Genomic DNA, 20,623 nt, shown 5'->3' on the forward strand with positions numbered 1-20,623 from the left:
GTCTCCCCTTTGGTCAACTTCTTGCTCCAGAAGTCTTGCGGTTTGTTCAGATCAGGTCTTGTCATGTTCTCTTTAGAGAGAAGAGATTTTCTCTCCCAGTCTGATTGGACTGTCATGAACTTGAACACAGCTGAGATAGTTGTTTTGTTTTCTGTAGGTTTTCCGAGCTTTTCACAGTCTGACCTCGCGCTGAATTTGCTGGGACGTTCACTCCTGGGAAGACCGGCCTCTGTCTTTAATGTTGTGAATCCGCATTTTTACTGCAGACCAATTAAATTCAGACAGTTTGGAAATAGACATATAACCATTCCTAGGTTGATGAGCAGCAACAACTGGCTCTCATCACCTGGATCGTTGCTCCCAATCAGCAAACTGCCAAAACGCCTGCTTTTATAGAGGCGGTATGACTTATTGATGATCAGTTAATCCAGCGCATTTGATTATTAGCGCATGGTTCTACACTTTGGCTTCGTTTTTGTTAAACAAATTATAACCTGTCGGATTTTTAGTTCATCATAATTAAATCATTTTAAATCATTTTATTTCCTATCATTTATAGAGGGTGTACTTTCTTTTTCCCATATCTGTACATACTTTTGCTTTTTCTCCAGGAAGAGCCAAATAGTATCAAGTTACACAATATCGCACCTTTCTTGCCATCTTTCCAGCAAATCTCACCAGCAATTCAGCCCAATCCAGGCCTCTCCGTCTTTCACACATTCATGTTCTGTCACATTCCCCACTTCCATCTGTCTAACACAGATTTCTCTTTTTGTCTTACTCAATTTTTCCTCTCCTAACAAATCTTCGTTTTTTGCCATATTTCTGTTGACATGTTATCCTTTTCCCCAGGTCATTCCCAACCTTTTGGTGCCACGGCACATATTTCACATTAGAAAAATCACACGGCACACCACCAACCAAAAATGTGACAAAAAGCATATTGATATTTTTCCCCGCACAGCAGACATAGTAGAATTGGCTCGGTTTGTCCCCAGTATACCCCTTTTGCTTTATTCTGACCACTACTCACGCTGGGCCTTCACCTGGGTCAGAGTTTCCTCCAAGACCAGACTGACTACTTTTTCTTTTCAGATATTTATCTATTGCTATTACGCGCTGTGTCGTCTCACAGCGTGACTATTATGTAATTTCTTCTTCGTCTTCTTCTGTTTACTAGCAGCTGGCAACCCATTTAATTAGAGCAGGTAGTTGTACTGCCCTCTAGTGGAAGAGAATATAATTGTTTAACCCATTACTCACGCCGATCGCTTAAGGCAGAGGTCCCCAACCTTTTGTGCTCCACGGACCGGTTTAATGTCTTTTTATTTTTTTAATGTTTAATATTTCACGGGCCAGCCTTTAAGGTGTTGCGTATAAATACAACAAAATAAAATGATACGACAAAGACAAAAACTGTGGGATTTTGTAAACATTATAATAAACGTGAATTCACTGTGTAATTGTGTAACTTTATTAGCAGCGTCCTCCAGAAATGCACCAACAACACTGAGAGTAACGTCCTCCTCTCTGCCCCTTAATGCTCTCAGGTCGCTATGGTAACACATAAACATTTCTTTCAAAATAAGACACATAACTACAACACAGGAAAAGACCCAGGGAAACCAAGTGAACAATAAAAACCCTGAAAACCAGAAATTTCACACCTCGCGGCCTGGTACCAAACGACTCACGGACCGGTACCCAGCCGTGGCCCGGGGGTTGGGGACCGCTGGTTTAGGGTACCAATTAACTGGAAGATGAAAAAAAACACTAAATGTGATGAAAGGGATGTTACTTTTATTTTGGACCCTTTTCCATTTTTTTTTCTCATTCTGAACTTCTACAATATGGATACAATGTACCTGCTTGACACATATCAAAGAAATGTACCATCAGAAGAACATTTAACTTTCTGGATGTAAGAATCAATATTAGTGTCGAGTAAGAGGAATCCCTCCAACATGTTTAAGAGGACGGGACAAACTGACAGACAGTTAAAAAGATAATACTTCCAGCCATGTCTGTGTTGGCACAACGTAACAAAAAGAGCTCACATTCCTCACCAGAAAACTGCTTAAGAACAAGACTAATAGCTTCCAGATAAAAACACGCACAGAGCCGTGGCAGAGATCGTTAAAAAAAGAACATCTGAAAGGATGACTGGAAGAAAAATGTGTAGACAAATTCAACAGAGCCTTGCCAAGTCTCTTAAAAAGCTGAGGGGGGAAGAAAAGAAAGGCAAGCGGAGCAGATATGGGGGGACTCTGCTTCTGTTCTGTTCAACAGGGAACTCAAAGACCTGCCAAACAAAATGACACCACAGCCTGAGCATGGGAGGAAGAGCGGGATGACAGAGACGGAAAGGTGAGACCGCACCGAGCGAAAGCACCGAAAAAGACAAATGGGCACAGAGAACGTGAGAGACGGACACGAGAGAGACTTATAATGATAATAACGAGGCAGACTGACAGATGTGTGGTACTGTAAAAACCTTCAGGATGTCAGAGAGCAAAAAGCAAACCTGGAACTGGAGACTGTCAGAGAGTCACTGTGTCAAGTACAATGACGTGTAAGCAAAATGAAAAGTTACACGCTGCCAATTCCAGCCCTGCTCACCCGTCACCTGCCAAGCACACACATTTTATTTAGAGGAAATTTTAAAACGGATTCTCTGTCACACATCTGAAAAATATTGGACAACTTGGGTCAAAATTTGACTCAAAACCTGATGATTCGTGTAATATTTTATTACCATGAACTGTAATTTTTCTCTCTGCGACTCTTCATCTCAATCGTGTAATTTATATATAACATTTAACCTTCAACGTCTAAACTCAAAGAAGACAAGGGCGGTAAAATTTTGTTGATTTCTTTCTTCTTCTGTCAAACACACATTTTACTTTGATCGTGTTGCTGACAGCATCATGTAGAAATGTCTTTTAATTGTCTGTGAGTCTTGATTCAAAAATACTTTCTTATACTTTCTTCTTTTTTAGAGGCAGGTGACAAGACTTACACGTCACGTTTACTCGTAAGCCTTTGCACGTTTCCATGATTCATTCTGATCTACACACTGTACATCCAATTTTTGGCACCAAGTCTTTTCCTAATAAAAGACGTGTAATTTTAGTCCTTTTATTTTTAATTAATACTTTCACAGTTTACAAGTGAACGACCCTCTGTTATTATTACCAGTTTAGCAAACAACGGTAATCGCTGACTAAATAAAATCTAAACATGTGAATCACTTTTACTAATAAAGTAACTTCACTTCAGTGTTTTACATGATGCACCATGTTTACACTGCGGCACTTCCTAATGTGAGTGAGTGCAGAGCCGCCTCTGTTATGAAGTAAATGAAACTGATATGGGTAAATTAATAGCAGTCCAGAAATGGCGTCGGTGCACATGCACACACGCCTCCATTACCATCTTTTTCCGCATGATATGCTTTTTAATCGGCTCGATTAAAGCCCGATTGATTGGTTTGGTGTGGATCGATAAAACGCCTCAATCGGGAAAAATGCACGAGTACATCCACGGCTCGCAAACAGTACGTGGACTCTCACTTTCACACCCAAACAAAACAATCTTTAAACACGCTTAAGCTATCCGCACACCACTGACCTTTGATTTCCACTCACAACCACTTACCATAAAAAATCCATGATGATGAAGTGTGTATTTGTGTGTCTGTGTGCGTACTTTGGCATCTTATCCAGTCAGCAATATCCGTAGCAATGACCACTCCATCACAGCTGCATCAGTAGAGTCATACATGACCACAACTGTGAGAGTATTTCATGAATAGTTTATGGATGTTGTTTTATAGGCTGGTTTTGGAGATGGCTTTGGGTGTGATACACATAGAAACGAAGATTAAGGAAAAACAAGATCGACAAATAACAATTTTCCATTTTTCTTTTTGCAAATATGCTAATTTACTGCTTTTCATGATGCCTTTCTTAAAAATGTGAATAATAAACTCAGATGAACCAAATAAATCGGTGAATTGAGGATAATAAATAAGTGTGCCAGGCCCAAAATTCACAGAGCTTTTATTCTGACACCACACAAGAAAGACACACAAACAAGCACACACACACTGACAGAGGATAGACTGACAGCACCACCTAGTCACACTCAAAAGAAACTGCACCTTCCAAGCCCCCCCCCCCCCACACACACACACACACACACACACACACACACACACGTCTGACCCTCACAGTCTGCTTTTGTGTCATTTATGAGTCTACTACTTCAACAAAAACGAGATAAGTAAAGACATGACCCAGAAGCAGATGAAAACACAAACACATCATCACATTTTAAAACCACCAGACAACTTTACAAGCTTGCGAACCTATTTTATCTGTTATTTCACTCCCTGCTCTTTAAGTTACTTAGGTGTAGTGCCAAAGTTTAAAAACATGTGACATAATTGTGATGCACCAACCACAAACATCTGGTTTGCTGCTGTGGGCAGCTACGGTCACTCGAGCAGCAGATTAAAGCTAAGCTTGAGGAACAACACTCAGGAGAAATAATACTTTTAAAGTGGAGCGAGTTTCTATGTACTGACCATAAAGATATTCGTGCATAAATTTTGCAGATTACAAAGAGAATTTGAATAAACCCTGAGGCAGGTCAGCTCTTCTGTTCCAGGCTACAAGTTGGCCTTTCTTCTTTCATCAGCAGATATTCCTGCTTAGCCCCGTTTCCCCCTCTGGCATCACTTTGCCTTCCCTCCTTTGCTTCCCACTTCTCTCCTCCCTGCCTCCTTTCATTTTACACTGTTTCTCCACGGCTTCTTTCTTCGGCTGAGCCGCTCTCCCCTCTGACATGGTTCTCTGAGTTTACCGTAGATTTAAGTGTGTGCTTGTCTTTTAATCTCATTCAGGATTAGTAACCAAAGTTTGGGGAAAAACCAGAAATGCCAATTATGACTTACTGACCTGCTTATAATTATATTTTTACATATAATGTGTCATTTTTGACTCTATGTGACTCTTTTCCATGTTCACACTCAGCCTCCTGCTAGATGCGTCTATGGTACCAATTTTAAAAACCCTACATCGTCTCGTAGTCGAGTCATCGCATTCAAGAACTCAGGTGTCCACTCGTCGAAGGAAACTCATTTCTGCCTCTTGTATCCACAGCTCGCGAATGAGACCCCGAGCCCCCGAGCCCCCGAACTGCTCCACCTGGGGTATGTGGACACTTCACCAATCAAATATGTTTATTTTTCAGACCTCCACCTCTCCAAAAACCTGACTTCACTTTGATGTAAAGCAGAAGGGAATAGCCAAGCGTGGATTTCATTGTTGTGTTTGAAGCTCACCACACTGTTTCTTGAGTGTTTTAACCACAGAGCTACATTCCTGCCCAAATGTGTACCTGGAGGAGTTAGTTATGGCTGTTCTATGTCACATGACATGTAGGTTTAGCTTTTCTGTGTCTGTGTTTTGGTTGAGGCTCAAGAATGTGAGTAAAGGTGTGCGATGCTGATTTATTTCCTGTTTCACACCGGAGCAACAAACCAGTGTACTGGAGGAACACCGCCTGTACTGGAGGAACACCACCTGTACTGCTTTAACATCCAACTCACACTAAAAAAAAACCTCCACTGTAACATTAGACCCATATACAAAGCATTTTACACATCTGACAGTTATTTATGATGTTACTGTATTTATTTGATCACATAAAAGGTCAGGAAAAAACATGCGAGACATCTGACAACCAGTCGATACTTTTAAGGTCTTATTTTGAGAATATTAAATGTTTTAACAGTTGTAAGATCCACTGTGATGTTCTGAGTTATAGTGGCTCCTTACAAATCGGCTGATGTAAATCATCATGTTCCAGCACTCTGCTCTATTGGATATCCCCACACAGCAACAAAGAGCTTATCGATTAACACATGAATCTGATACACCCGCGCTCGCTCTCTCAGTCTCGATACTCTGTTTAATCTAACCGTTTTATTCCTAAGGGTTCGCTTTTGTCCCATACCGTGCGTTTTTTATTCTCTTGCATGCTTTAAAAAATGAGTCAAACATTAACAACAGAACACGGGTGAGAAAACATTTTCTCCCAAAGGATGTAAATGCAAACCTTACACATAAATGCCAAAGGACAGGGACAAAAATATTTATACGCACACACAGACGGACAAACTGAGTATGACCTCTCTGCTACAATCGATCCGTTGATGTGCTAATCGATAATTAGGATGGGTTTGTGTCTGTACGGAGAATATGGATGAATGAAATTCCACTGCTCAGCAGTTTCAGCGGTGTGTAGGTGTGTATTTGTGTAGTTTCGTGCGCATGTGAGTTCTCTTCCTCTATTGATCTCCAGTCACCTTGCCTCTCAGCAGAGCATGAGAAATCCAGACAAAACAGACAGGAAGGAAAAGATGAATGGGAGGCAGAAATACTGCGCAGAAAGAACTCAGACACAAAGACAAAGGGGGCCCACAGACACACAGTTCCAACTGTTAGACAGCCAGACAACAATGCACACAGAAACATATTATAGCTGACATACAGAGTTATCTAACGACAGAGAAAGCAGAAAAATTGAAACTGCCGCGAGTAAAGCAGCGCAACTGTTCAGTGACTTTTTGAACTTCAGTGTCTGTCACAGCGCCAAAATATAATGAAAACTTCTGTCCTACAGATGGTGTGTGTACGCCTCTGCATTCATATTTACGTGCATGACTGTTTGTATCCCTACATATATGCATTTATGTTTGTGCATGAAAAAGAATATCTGTGTGTGTGTGTGTGTGTGTCTGTAAACCAGCTACCACCATCTCCCCGAGGCTGTGTGTAGACCACACTTGGCCATATGGAACAGCATTATGGAGACACACTGGCACAGATGGACACATTCTGTACTGGCCATATTCTCAGTGATCTACCAGTAGCTGTCTAAAAAACAGCACTCATAAGCCAGAAGAGCCTGTAACCAGTGATAACTGTTTAGGCACCCGCTGAATGAAAATGAGGGAAATCATCAAATCTGTGTTATTAACTGATAATGATCGCGCCGATTCGAATATTCTGGACAAGTGTTTTCAAGCTGGTCCTGCACCAACCAACCAGTACCTGGTACTCCACTACAGTAGCTTAGTATAATTTACAATTTAAGAGACACTCTAATTAGGGGTGCCACAATACTCGTATCGATATTGAACCGTTCAATACAGTGCTTTCGGTTCGGTACGCATATGTATCGAACAATACAAATTTTTAAATTTATTTTATCAACTTTCCTTCTGACAATGCTGTCTGTGTTGAGCGCTCAGTGGATCTGCGCTCCACAGTGCAGCCTAGGCGGAGTAGTCGAACGCAGATTCACTGAGCGCAGGGCAAGCTAGCGAGACAGAAGCTAAGCTCTCGTTGCAACATGGCAAATTGAACCTCCCCCACCCTCATTCAGATCTGGCGTTTGGAACTATTTTGGTTTTCATGTGACGTATGACCCTGAAGGTAAGCGCGTCATGGACAAAAGTAAAACTGTATGTCGGATGTGCCATGCAATACTCAATTACATGAGTGGGAACTAGTGTGTTAGCGCAGTTAGCTCGTTAACGTGTTAGCCGTCCAGCCCCACGCACGGGGCGATCCGCGGTAGCTCGTTAACGGAGATTTGCCGTGTTGTGGCGTTAACGTCATTTCAGATTTACGCTGACAGCACTAGTGGGAACACAACGAATATGACTGCACATTTACGCCGACATCATCCTAGTGCAAAGACAAGTGGAAGCAGACAAAAACAACAAGCAGGCATGCTACAAACTTTACCTGAGTCATTTAGACAGCCGTTAGCACATGATTCTCCTTATGGGGACCTGATATGTTTAATATGCTGCTGAGAATATAGCCCAGAAGAAGCGTATAGTATAGCTTTTATTTTGGAAAGAGCCATTTCTCTGTAATAAACTCTCTTTTCCAAAGATGAGTGATTTCTCGATCAGATAGATTTATTTTTTATTACTTTGTTGTTTCAGCAACATTAAATTTAAAAACTGTACTTTTGAGTTAAAATGTATATTTATAATTTTAATAAATGACAAATTAAAAAGACATGAACAATTTTTTTGTATCGAAAAAAATATCGAACCGTGACACCAAAGTATCGAACCGAACCGAACCGAACCGTGAATTTTGTGTATCGTTGCACCCCTAACTCTAATTGTTCTTATGCTGGAACAACAATTCACCCACCGTCTGAAACCAGCTATTTTAGTTCCCATCACCTTCCTTTCAAACCAGCTTTCTTCTGTCTGTCCTCCCCTTGTAAAAAAAAGGTCTGAACAGGAGGCTGGGAGGGGTTTGTCTTCACAGCCAGAGCTGTGTGCCTGTGATGACCTTATTACGGATATTAGCTCTAAATGATGCAGTGTGCAGAGCCAAACGTGCATTGTCTGAAGCCAGCAGTTTAGAGCCTGAGCTTGTGGATCACATGGACAACTCGCCCATTTCCTGATCTCATTATTTGAACTCTGGCTATGTTTAATATGATCATTAATCTTTAGACAAGTATACACAGTTGTGGTCAGAAGTTTATATGCACTCATCATCGGCTTGAATGGTCGATGGCCAATTAGGGTTTTTAATGATTTCTTTGAACTGTTCAATTTCCAGAGTGGAAGAATTATACAGCATGCATTATTAATGGTTTAAAAAACAAGAACTGAGTGCACAAATTAAGAATTTATTTTGGATTTTGTTTAATCCACATGGGACCAAAAATACCCCACTAATATTTGGATAAAAGGTCTTGTACAGGTTGCACCATGACCAGATTCTTGGTTGGCATCAACAAGCATAATTCTGGATGGAAGTTTGACCACTCTTCTCGCCAGTGGCTGTAACAGAATTTATTTAAATAGGCGGGTTTCCCCCACATGGACTTTTCAGTATAATCTACAAATCTTCAGTAGGGCCATTCCAGAAGCTTAATCCATTCCAAAACCAGTTTTTATCCAGGTTTGGGATCATTGTCCTGCTGAAACACACAGTCAGCATCTAGCTGTTGATTTGAGGTGAAGATGAGGAAATTGGACGTAGTCCTCCTCCTTCATTATTCCATCCAGTTTGTGAATGTACCAGTACCACTGTGGCTGTACTGGATGATGCTACACCACCATGTTTGGCACAGTGTTGTTAGCTTTGAAACCTTCACTTTTACTCCTCCAAACCCATTTCTTTTCACTGTGGGCAAACAGCTCGGTCTTTGTCTCATCTGGTCATCAAACGTTTCACCAGAAGGCGTTTGGCTCGTCCATGTGGGCAGCTGCTGATTCTGGAGCAGGTGCTTCTTTATTGGTGGGTACCCTCCCATGTCATGACAATGTAAAACTGGCTTCATGCTTTACAATCACCATGAAAAATAGACAGTTCAAAGAAATGAGTAAAACCCAAAATTGGCATTCATGCCCGTGATGAGTGGATATAAATGTATTAGGGCTGCCACGATCAGTCGACTAGTCACGATTACGTCGACTATCAAAATCGTTGACGACAAATGTAATAGTTGACGCATCGTTTAAAGCCTTGTAAGATCCTGAAAGACGCAGGAATAAGTAGTAGGATTTAAGAGTGTAATAACGGACTGAAACAGAAGATGGCAGCACTGCATGTACAAAGATGCCAGCTGCCGTTAAACCCCGAAGAAGAAGAAGCAACTCCGGTATCGTAGCGGTGTCCAAATTCAGGCTGCATCCTTTGGAGGCCATATTTGAAGGCCGATAACGTTACAGCGACGTGACGAAGGCTGTCCAAATTCAAAGACTTCTGCAAATGCAGCCGACAAATGCGTCCTTCATTTCCCCAGATTTGAAGGATGGGTTGGGTGTATCCTTTGTGGCCCAGCCGATCCCAGAATTCATAGCATGGCTCAGCCAATTCCAGTTTCCAACAATGGCGGCAGCTAGTTAGTTTTAATATTACTCTTATTATTCTTTCTGGGTGACAAAATAAACGTTTAACATATTTTCCGGCGAGAATGTAGCTGTGTAAACCTCAAATATCTGCTCAGTTTATCAAGACACCACATATTTTCAAAAGCGCACCGACGTTTTCGGAGACGTCTGTTACCCACTAGCTCGATAGCTAGCCGGGGGCAAGGCTCACTAGAGCCATGAGAACACCGGACTCCCAGCAAATCAATTTCAAACCCCCCGTGGACATTCGCTACTCAGGTTAAGCATGATGTATAAGTCACTTAGATAACTTAAAACTGTTATTGTTTGGCTTTTTTTAGTATTTTATTTGTTCCTGAGTAAATCGGTTTGGCTGAGATTAAAGTTATAGTTTTTACACAGCTGAATAAACGTCAAGCAGACAGCTGATTATCAGAAGTGTGAGATGCTCGAGAATATACTTCAGTTTCCTGTTATATTTTAGATAGCAAGGAGTTTATTAAACTCCACTTAGACAATCTGCAAATTTTATTAAAAGTTTAATAAACTCCGGGTCGGGGATGAGTTCCTGCCCCAAGTGGAGGAGTTTAAGTATGTCAGGGTCTTGTTCGCGAGTGATAGGAGAAGGAAGCCGGAGATCGACAGACAGATCGTTCCGTTGTGGTGAAGAGAGAGCTGAGTGTAAAAGCGAAGTTCTCAATTTACCAGTCGATCTACGTCCCTACCCTCACCTATGGCCACGAGCTGTGGGTTGTGACCGAAAGAACGAGATCGTGGATACAAGCGGCGGAAATGAGCTTCCTCCGAAGGGTGGCTGGCCTCTCCCTTAGAGATAGGGTGAGAAGTTCGGCCATCCGTGAGGGGCTCAGAGTAGAGCCGCTGCTCCTCCACATTAAGAGCCAGTTGAGGTGGTTAAGCTAGAGGAGGTGGCTGGCGAGAGGGAGGTCTGGGCTTCTCTGCTTGGGCTGCTGCCCCCGCGACCCGGCCCCGGATAAAGCGGAAGAAGATGGATGGATAAACTATTATCTTGTCTTTATTTTTAGTTAGCACATACCTTACACACTTCAAGCTGTAAGCTAATGATAGTTATATAAGAGCAGATGCATGCTAATGCAATAAGCTGTACGTTTTACATCCAATGGATGATGATCTGACTAGTTGATTAATCACAAAATTAATCGGTGACTAGTCGTTTGTGGCAGCCCTATAATGTATATCACCAAAAATGAGGAAAAACCACAACCCCGTTCCTTTCTCTCCACAGCAGGCTACACACAAAGTTAAATTTAACGAGCATTTTTCTGCAGTTTTTGTGTTTTTAGATGAGATAAATTAACATCAGGGTCTTTATTCTTATATGCAGAAAGATCAAAAAGGGGGGAAAAGCTGACTCCCAAAAAATCTCAATACAAAACAAAGAACTTTGATATTTTCTATCCAGAACACCTTTTTTATGGACCTTGGTTTGCACATGGAGCTATGGTCTTGTTGAAGAAAATGTGTAATGATGTCAAAGCTGAAGCGCTGTGCATACAGCCTTAAAAAGTTGTCAATCTTTAAATCAATGCCAAGGTTTAGTTCACAGCACCTTCAGCCTCTGACGGCTCATTTATCCAGCTGTCTTTCCTTCATCCTCTCCTCCTCCAGCATTTTATCTCATTCAGTCGGATCTCCACATACAATGAATGTATGAGAGGCTTTTGAAGTAGGATTTGCTGGATGTGTGAGATGTGAGTGATTAGGCTACACACACACACACGTGTGTGCATCACGTTTTTACACACACACACACACACACACAGAGTTTTGGTGGTTGTTCTCTAAGGGATTTGTAGGTCAAAACTCTAAGAGGTAATCACTGGAAGCTGACAGCCCTAAACCGTGATCTCTGCCGTGCGCACGTATACTGATGCAGAAACACACAGAAAAAACACAAGAATTACAGAGTAGATCTAAACCTGCTCGTACACATGTTAGCCATCTCAAAGTGGAAAACGAGATGTAATGATTTATGTTAATGATGCTTTCTTCAAACATATACAAACTGCCACACTTGCTCGTATTCTTTTATTTTGTACATTTCAAACACAAACGACTTTAACTTTGTTAAACTTGTTAAAACCCCTTTGACGTGTTTTGCTGGAGGGTTGCTATATCGTACTATATAATGTAGGACCGATGGTGTTGTCCTTCATATGTCTGTCATTGCTTTCATCAGTTTCGGTCAACATTTCCCATGAATGACATAAAGGTTATTTGACCCACCCTAAAGCAGAATGAAAGAGCGTCCCTATTGGTCCAGTTGTGACAATCAAACTATCACAACATTTTTTACATGGATTGTTTTTGGTAATTTTTTCTGTGTGTCGTTGATGATGCTGAACAACAACAGCAAACAATCAAATGAATATCAAATCATCACACATTGTCAAAATAATCATCTCTGACTGCTGGCAGACACAAAAACAATGATACGCTGATTAGCTGTAATTCTAACAATGTCGGTCATATATGTACATTTTAAAGTACCATACATTATTTTTCTCTGGAGGATTTACTACTTTTGACTGATAGAAAGTAGTAAACACCACATTTTGTACCATCTTTAAGCTATTAAATGGTGATGTATGTGAAGCTGGGAGTGTATTGCATGTAAAACAATATGGAGTTACATATAAATATGCTGCCTGTATCTAACAGGCTAGCGCGAAACTGATGATACTGATGACATGAACTGAAGTGCTTCACAGTTATGCTGATGGACTGTTGGCAAGATTAACTCAAGTGCACCTGTTCATTGTTGCAAAACTGCGACCAGTTTGAAGACTAGTAAAAGACTTGCAGAATTATTTGTATATATTAGTGCACTATTGTAAATCTGTAACATATTGTACCGTATCTGTAACCGGAAGGTCGCCGGTTCGATCCCCGGGCTCTCTGTCCTGGTCGTTGTGTCCTTGGGCAAGACACTTTACCCTACCGCCTACTGGTGTTGGCCAGAGGGGCCGATGGCGCGATATGGCAGCCTCGCTTCTGTCAGTCTGCCCCAGGGCAGCTGTGGCTACAACTGTAGCTGCCTCCACCAGTGTGTGAATGCGAGAGTGAATGAATAGTGGCATTGTAAAGCGCTTTGGGTGCCTTGAAAAGCGCTATATAAATCCAATCCATTATTATTATCATTATTACTGTCTTGGAGCAACTGGAACCCACATCATTTTCTTAGGGATTAATAAAGTATTCTGAGTCTGATTCTGAAGACAACGCCATCCCATTCAATGTTTTAACTCCTTTCAATAGTTTTTTGTTTTGCCAAACCACAGAGACGGACAAACAAATGAACAGCTAATGTAGCTGTAGTCAAGATAATCCTGGGTCAACTGCTCTTCAACCAATCGACAGGTTGGCTCAGCAGGAGTTTGATGGGACCAAAGTCTACCTTCTAATGTTATTAGTGTGAAACAAATATAAATACACAGTGAAAGGTAAACTGTCTAAGCATAGCATGATCCAGGCTCATGTAAAATCAGTAATGCAACCAACAAACTAAAATGCAATTTCTGATACAGTCACACTCAAAGCTTCACATACCAAAGTCAGCTGACCATATATATACGTGATATACCTGTGTTGGTTATTGAGCTGACACAGTCACACTGCTGCAAAGTTTCTCTTTGTCCACTTTAGCATCGTGCACTTGTGTTTTCTATACTGCACAGAGAAAACGACCTTACATGTTGACTCTTAATAAAACAACTGTGCAATACTGTCATGATCCTGGGTCCTTTTTGACCCAGCGTTTTGTTTTCTGTTATTGTGATTTTGGCTCTGTTCTTCCTCTGTTTAGTTTATTCGGTTCTGCCCATGTATTCCTGTGTTAAGTCTGCGTTTCTTAGTCCGTGTCCTTGCATGTGTAAGTTCCTGTTTTATTGTGAAGGTCTCTGTCTTAAGTCAGTGTGTTCTATTTACGTTTCCCCTGCCTCGTCAGCTGTTATGTCTTCCAGGTGTGTTCCCCTCCTGTTTCCCATCCCCTGATTCCTGGCGTATGTATTTATAGTGTGTGTTACCTCGTCCTCGTTGCTGGTTCGTCTGTGTTATTTGGTGTTTTCGTGTCTGTGAATCTCCTGCCGTCATCCTGTGAATTCTCCCTGCAAGTTGCTTTCTCTCGTGTTCAGGTTTGGTGTTTAGGTTTTAGTTTTCCCAGGTTTTTCGCCACACTCTCCTTTTGTTTGTTATCACTCGAGTTTTGTGTCAATAAAGCCCTCTCACTTCACTGCATATCCGCATCTTGGGTCCTTTGTTAAATTCGTGACAAATACAGTGTTAATAAAAATCATTAACTCGATTGTTACCACAACAGTGATTTTATGCAAAGTCCAGCTCTGTCTTCTCTTCCCATGCGGAGCTAATCCACGATAAGAAAAGAAAGTTTGAAGTCAGAAGGTTTGTTTAAAGGTTTAAAGCTAGACTTCTTTGTATACACACGATTAAAAACCCAGCTTCATCTGCTATCAATTTGCTGTCAAGGACATTTGCTAATAATCCAGCACTCAAGAGCAATTTATGCTAAACTTAACAAAGATATTTTGCTTCCTTTGAAATAGTTTTCCAGTGTTTCTCTCAACTCAACAAAGGTTTTAGAAAATTTCCTTGTTAAAAGCTTTAGACTCCCAACAAAGGCACTCCATGTAGAACCACACCAGACCTTACTCGCAGTGGCCAAGTTCACAAAGCAGAGCCCCGAATTGTTCATTTTTCCCATTGGATTGTGGTTCTACTAGATGCATCTGACAGTGTGAGATACAGCGTCAGGCACAATTTTAGCAGCAAGCACAGGTTGCAAATATGTGTGACCAGTCTCATAGCAACAGCATGCAAGATGACCAGATCTTCTCTGCAGCATCTGCTCAGTGCTGTCGGCCAAAAATAAAGATGTTCCATGTCATCATTCTTTATTTAAAAATATTCAACATTATCTCATGCTTGGCAACAGAGCTGGGATTAACTACAAGAAGCTGGTCCAATAGGCTAGATCTTCAAGAAAGCAGAGGTGGGGGATGTTTTTGACACTGAAATTAATACTTCAACTTACTTATCTGAACAAGGAATGTAAAACAACTAATGAGCACAAAAATTCAATTAATTTCAACTTGCAAAAGCCGAGAAAAAGTCGGCGTTAATACCTCTGACCTCTCATAAGCTTTGGATGTGTTTCTCATGCTGATGACAGTTACGCCTTTATTTCCTTCTGCCGCTGCTCCATCATCCTGTCTTACCTCCACCCACTTGAGGTGAGTGACGAAAATTATGTGCCGCCTACTCAGGGAGCTGATGATGTGTGTGTCAGTGTGCACGTGTGTGCATGAATGCATGTGAGCGTGTGAGAGGTTAGGGTATTAAATGAGCCTGTTAACATCACTCAAACATTCAGGGACAGGTTCACTCTTCATAAAGCTCTCACCACCCGGTACATTACTCTCTCAACGTATTTAAATCTGTCTGTGAACTGCTGTTAGCTCTGCAGATCAGTGTGTGTGTGTGTGTGTGTGTGTGTGTGTGTGTGTGTGTGTGTGTGTGAGTGAGTGAGTGAGTGAGTGAGAGAGAGAGAGAGAGACACAACACCTCACACTGACTGCTTTTCCTTCTAAAAGGGCTGACGTGATAGGTGGTCCTTCCAACATCTCTGTGATTGAGGTGACGAGTGGAGCTCATAGAGAACACAGTGATTACATTAGTCTTCTAAACAGATCATATTGTCTGTGCATAAGACCACAAATCAAATCCATCTCAACACTGAAGGAAGTGTAGACAGAGCTGGATAGTAATGATCCATAACATGGATCCGATCACATGATTAGGTAACTTTAACAAGCCCAGATTACATTTGAAAGGATCAAAGTATATATTTATTTAAGCTACATTATAGAGCAAAGGATTACTTTGATTTTATTTATGTTGCTTCTGTAAAATATGCCAATTCATGACTACACAGTTATTGTACTACAGCACTGTTTTATATTTGATTTGACCAACTGTAAATAATAAAAGGAATTATTAATCTTTTTTAATTCAAAAGCAAACAATATTTATTATTAAAGTAGTCTAAAACCTGTCTAGGAGTATCCAATTTAGTCCAGCCCGGTGTGCAGGTACACCTTGAGCCTGACATCTCACAGGTAGATTAAAAACATTATCTTTAAACAGCCCTAAGGCGTGGATGGCTGCGAACTGAACCTTTTAAATTATTAGCTCAAGCAGCAAATTATGCTGTCTGCACTGTTGTGCTCTAACCACAGTGAACAAATTGAGACTGACAGGTACACTCTGTGTAAGAGATTTTTAAACTGTACTGTGCAAAAGACTTGTGTCACCCATTATTTCTTTATATTCTGCTGAGAAAATGGGGTAGCAATTTGTTGAAACTGGTAAAAGCATACATGGAGCATAATCCAAAAACAGAGTTTGCACAATTATAAAACGCCTGAGAGTTCATTTTTGTTCTTCACTACAGCCTAGCTGCCTTTTGTTCAGTCCTCTATCAAGATGATCCCACAGCTGCTTCTCAGGAGTCAGAGTGGGTCAGACCTCCAGTCCAGACTCTGGGGAGGCCAATCCATGACTGATGTGTTCCATGGTGTGTTTTTCTATCGAGGCATGTTTTTGTTACGTTGGCGGTGTTTGGGATCATTGACACAGCCTCCACCATGTTTCACAGATGGCTGCAGACTCCCTTCCGCTGAGACCATTTCTGATGAGGCTTCAGATCCTCTCAGGTCCTGAGTCAGCTCTCGATTTATTTCGGATACAGTTCATCTACTTTGTTGCGATTGCTCAGTGTTTGTAAGGACACACTTCATGTCAAGTTTTAAGCCAACAGGCATTCGGTGCACAAATGGCCATCAAACTGCGTTATCGTTGGTATTTTTGGTAGATTCGACTAGAGAAATGGAAACAAACTATATATATTTTTTGTGGAAGGCTTTTCGTAAGAAAGAGCCTAAAGGCACAAGTTAAAACTACTTCTTTGCCAAGTTTGTTACATGTAGACACAACACTGGTTCATCCCTTCTTTTAGATGCCTTTATATGCTTCAGTGATATAAGCCAGCGTTACGTGGTCAGGTACAAGGAGTGGACTGAAGATAAGAGAAAAAATTAAAGATTAAACCCACCAAACCTTCTATTTATTTATTTAGTCTTAAAATTCAACATTTAAATGCGTCTAATAAAAATTCACTGACATGTCTATTCCTTAATACGTTCAAGCCAAAGGAAAATTAACTATTAGACAAGCAGTTTGATTTAATAACTAAAGCGTATGGAAAATAGCATAAGCTGCCCTGCATGTCCTTAAGTCAAAGCAGTAAGCAGAGGCGAGAGAAGGCAGAGTGCCGTCTTGAGATCAGACGATGCAGCTTTTCTTATTTATTCGGTCATTTAGCCAGTCCATCTCTCAAAAACCCACATTCAGGCACTTCATTAAGATAATTCATCATCACAATGAATCCATAATGAGGTAGACTTCATAACACACACAATTTGATGCCGTACCATGTGCCCGTCTATTGTAGGTGGGTCCCAGGTGTGGCTGTGTTTTGTTAATTAAGAGCAGAGGTCCATGAAGACTTCAGGCTTCATTGTTTATTCTCATAATAATTGAACCCTCTGCCTTGTTTCATTTCAATCGCTCTGTTAATGCTTTCACTATCACTTAAAATCAACCCTCCATACCCTGCCGATAAGATGCCCCCTGCTGTCACCTCATGCCCACCTCACATACGGTTACCATTAACCTCACATTTGTCTTTATTTCACTTTCTCCTCCACAGTTCTTTAATTACCCGCCTCCCTCTGCCTCCCTTTTATTCACTTCTAACAATTAACCCCTTTCTCCTCCTTCAGCCGTCTGCTTCTCATTCATATGCTCTTACAAATTGCACCTATCTGTCTCACTGTCACTCTCCTAATCCCCTCTTTCTAGCTGTCTCTTTCTCGTCCTCCTTCCCACTAGTCTCGCTCTATTTTTCCGTCTCTCTCAAATACCATTACTCAATTAACCCCCTTGGTTCCTGGCTAAGGGTCAACATATGTATCAGGCCTGGATCCAATCTGTGCCTCTGACAAATGAAGGGTCCACACACACATACATGCTAGCACACTAAGGTGTGACTTAAAAATGATTGGATTCATTAGAGGAAAGAAAGAGGTAAGGGGCGAAGGGAAAGGAAGGGAGTGAGAGGAAAGGGAGGGGACCATAAGCTCCATAAATACTGCTAGAAAAATCAGGACAGGGTAAAGAATAATAAGCATTAGAGAAATAACAGAGATAAAATCTGTATCATCAAGACCACAGCACATATTGACAGGTAGTGTTGGGCAGAGAAAGAGTGAAAGAGAAAAATGATGAGGACAAATTGTGGAGAGGCTGAAAAGCAGCACAAAGAGCTGAGAAAAAGTAGACATGTGAAGGAAGCATGTAGGTTCATTATAAGGAAATCCAACTGTCCAACTCCTCTTTATCCTGTCATAATGAGCAACCTCTCAATGTAACAGAGAGATAATGATACATGAGCCAAGCCTGAGTGACCTTTAGCTGGGAAAATTTCCATTAATTGGAAAAATTGAGGCCAAGCTAAATCTATCTTAAAACAGCAGTTTATTGTAATGTTTAAAGCTATTGTAGTAGACTCTTAAGTTTATTTTAATTACTTTGCAATTTATTTTCATCCTTTTATCTCGTTTTCCAACTGTTGTAAAGAGCAAATTTAAGCTAAAATCACTGCAAAGAAAGTGCAGAATCAACAGCACACACAAGTATTTGCACGAGTATTAACCCCTCAAGTACTGCAAACAGGGCCTGGCTTTAAATCACACATCAACACAGTCACATGGCTATTGTACTATTTTACCCATTGATTTGTAACTGCAACGCAAGACGCGCGGTTGTGTTTGAACTGGACGGCACCGTCGAGTAAAGTGTTTGAACCGGCCTCTCGTGTGCGTTTGTACACATTCACACACACCCACAGACACAACGATAAGAATGCATACATTTAGCAGATGGCTGGTGGTTAAGAGAGTGTGAATGATAAAATCTGCCCACTATTCCGTTGACTTGTCCATTATTCCACTCCACTGCTTTTGAAAAGTGTGTGTGCACGCACGCGTGTGTATATATACGCATTAGTATGTCTGCGTGCGGAGCCTTCGGCGTGCATGTGTATCTGTGTCTCAGTGAAACGATCTAATCGCGTCACTCTTGTCGTAAATGAGCAATATTAAAATTAAACCATTAAATTAAAACATTAAAACAGCCATTTAATTTTTTGTCTGCTCTGTTTTTATTGTTTCTGCCCATCGTGTGTGACAGGCTGTAAGCAATCAAACTAATGAGGCATTACAGACCATTTCAAAACAAGTGATATTGTATTACCCATCTGTGCATTTGATCAAGTGAAGCAGGATGTGCTTGTGACATATGAAGCAGTGCAATGTCAAAGATTTTTTTAGTCATTAGTGCTCTTGATGTGTGTGTGTGTGTGTGTGTGTGTTGCATTCTAACAGATGATTTGCTGAGACCACAGACAAGGTTTATAATAAATACATGCTTCAGGCAGCACTGAGCACATTTATTAACATTTGCTTAAACCAAAAGACGCCTGATCTACACTCCGATTATTGGCTAAGATTTATTTCCTGGGTGCATCTTTGGTGTCACACAGTTCAAGACTTTTTGTTTTTGTTTTTAATGTGGATCCATGTTTTTCCCATCTCAGCGTGGGCCTCTGACATCTGTCTGACTCACAGCTGATTAACACGCTTCAGTTCGTGTTGTTGCCAACTTTGCAACTTTGTTACTAAAGAATCTGTGACTTTTCATACCTCTGTCCATTTTTTTTTTCATTTGTGTTTTTATATTTTTGGTCACCAGCGCAGGTACGTGTGGCTGCTCTCTCGCCCCGGGCACGCTCAGTGAGCAGCATCACCTGAGAATGACCTGCTTACACATGTGCAACACAGAAACTCTGCACGAAGAAGGGGAAAAATAAAGAAAGTTTCTTTCAGTCCGAGTGATCATTTTAAAATGAATTTTCTCATGCAGCCCTGGGGTTATATCCTCGGGACCCCTGAAAATGACTGCCTTTAATTAAACCAAAAGACCCTTCTCGAGTCATTTAGCCCCCACCAGCCCAAGCTTCTAATATTTTATGTTGATTACAACCAGAGCTCCCGAGCACAGAACACGCTGTGTGGGCTGTTACCTGATGAAGACTGAAGCATGAGTGGTGGATATTATGTCTGGTCGGCTGATGGGAAGAAACGGCATTAAGCAGCCAGACTTTGAGACATACAGATGGGCTTCAAATGGTTGTTAATAAAGAAACTACACATGCATCGGGCCAAAGTTTAATGCAGTTCCATCTAACTGTCAAAACTCATTAGAATCAGCAAATAGTGAGGAAGTGTCCGAGTCTGAGGAAGTGAAATATTGAGGATTCTTAGGTAACGTTATCGCCATATTGCTCAAAATTAAGGTTAAAACTTGCAAATGGTGAGTTTCAGTCAAAATCAGTCCAACTAAAAAATAATTAGAAACAAAAATGACTAGACAACAACACCGAGTTATACACACAACATCCACTATGCACAGAAAAGAGCAATAAAAACGGAGCAAAATGCATCT

At 41.1% G+C, this 20,623-nt stretch overlaps 1 protein-coding gene across 3 annotated transcripts in view; it reads right to left on the reverse strand.

Moving 5' to 3' along the window:
* The window catches only part of LOC102784822 (partitioning defective 3 homolog B-like), a 214,020-nt gene that overhangs the window by 170,918 nt on the left and 22,479 nt on the right, over positions 1 to 20,623 (reverse strand). The window lies entirely within an intron of this gene.

The sequence above is a fragment of the Neolamprologus brichardi genome, chromosome 16 (assembly GCF_056152115.1).
Source record: "Neolamprologus brichardi isolate AB-2024 chromosome 16, ASM5615211v1, whole genome shotgun sequence".
Classification (NCBI taxonomy): Eukaryota; Metazoa; Chordata; class Actinopteri; order Cichliformes; family Cichlidae; genus Neolamprologus; species Neolamprologus brichardi.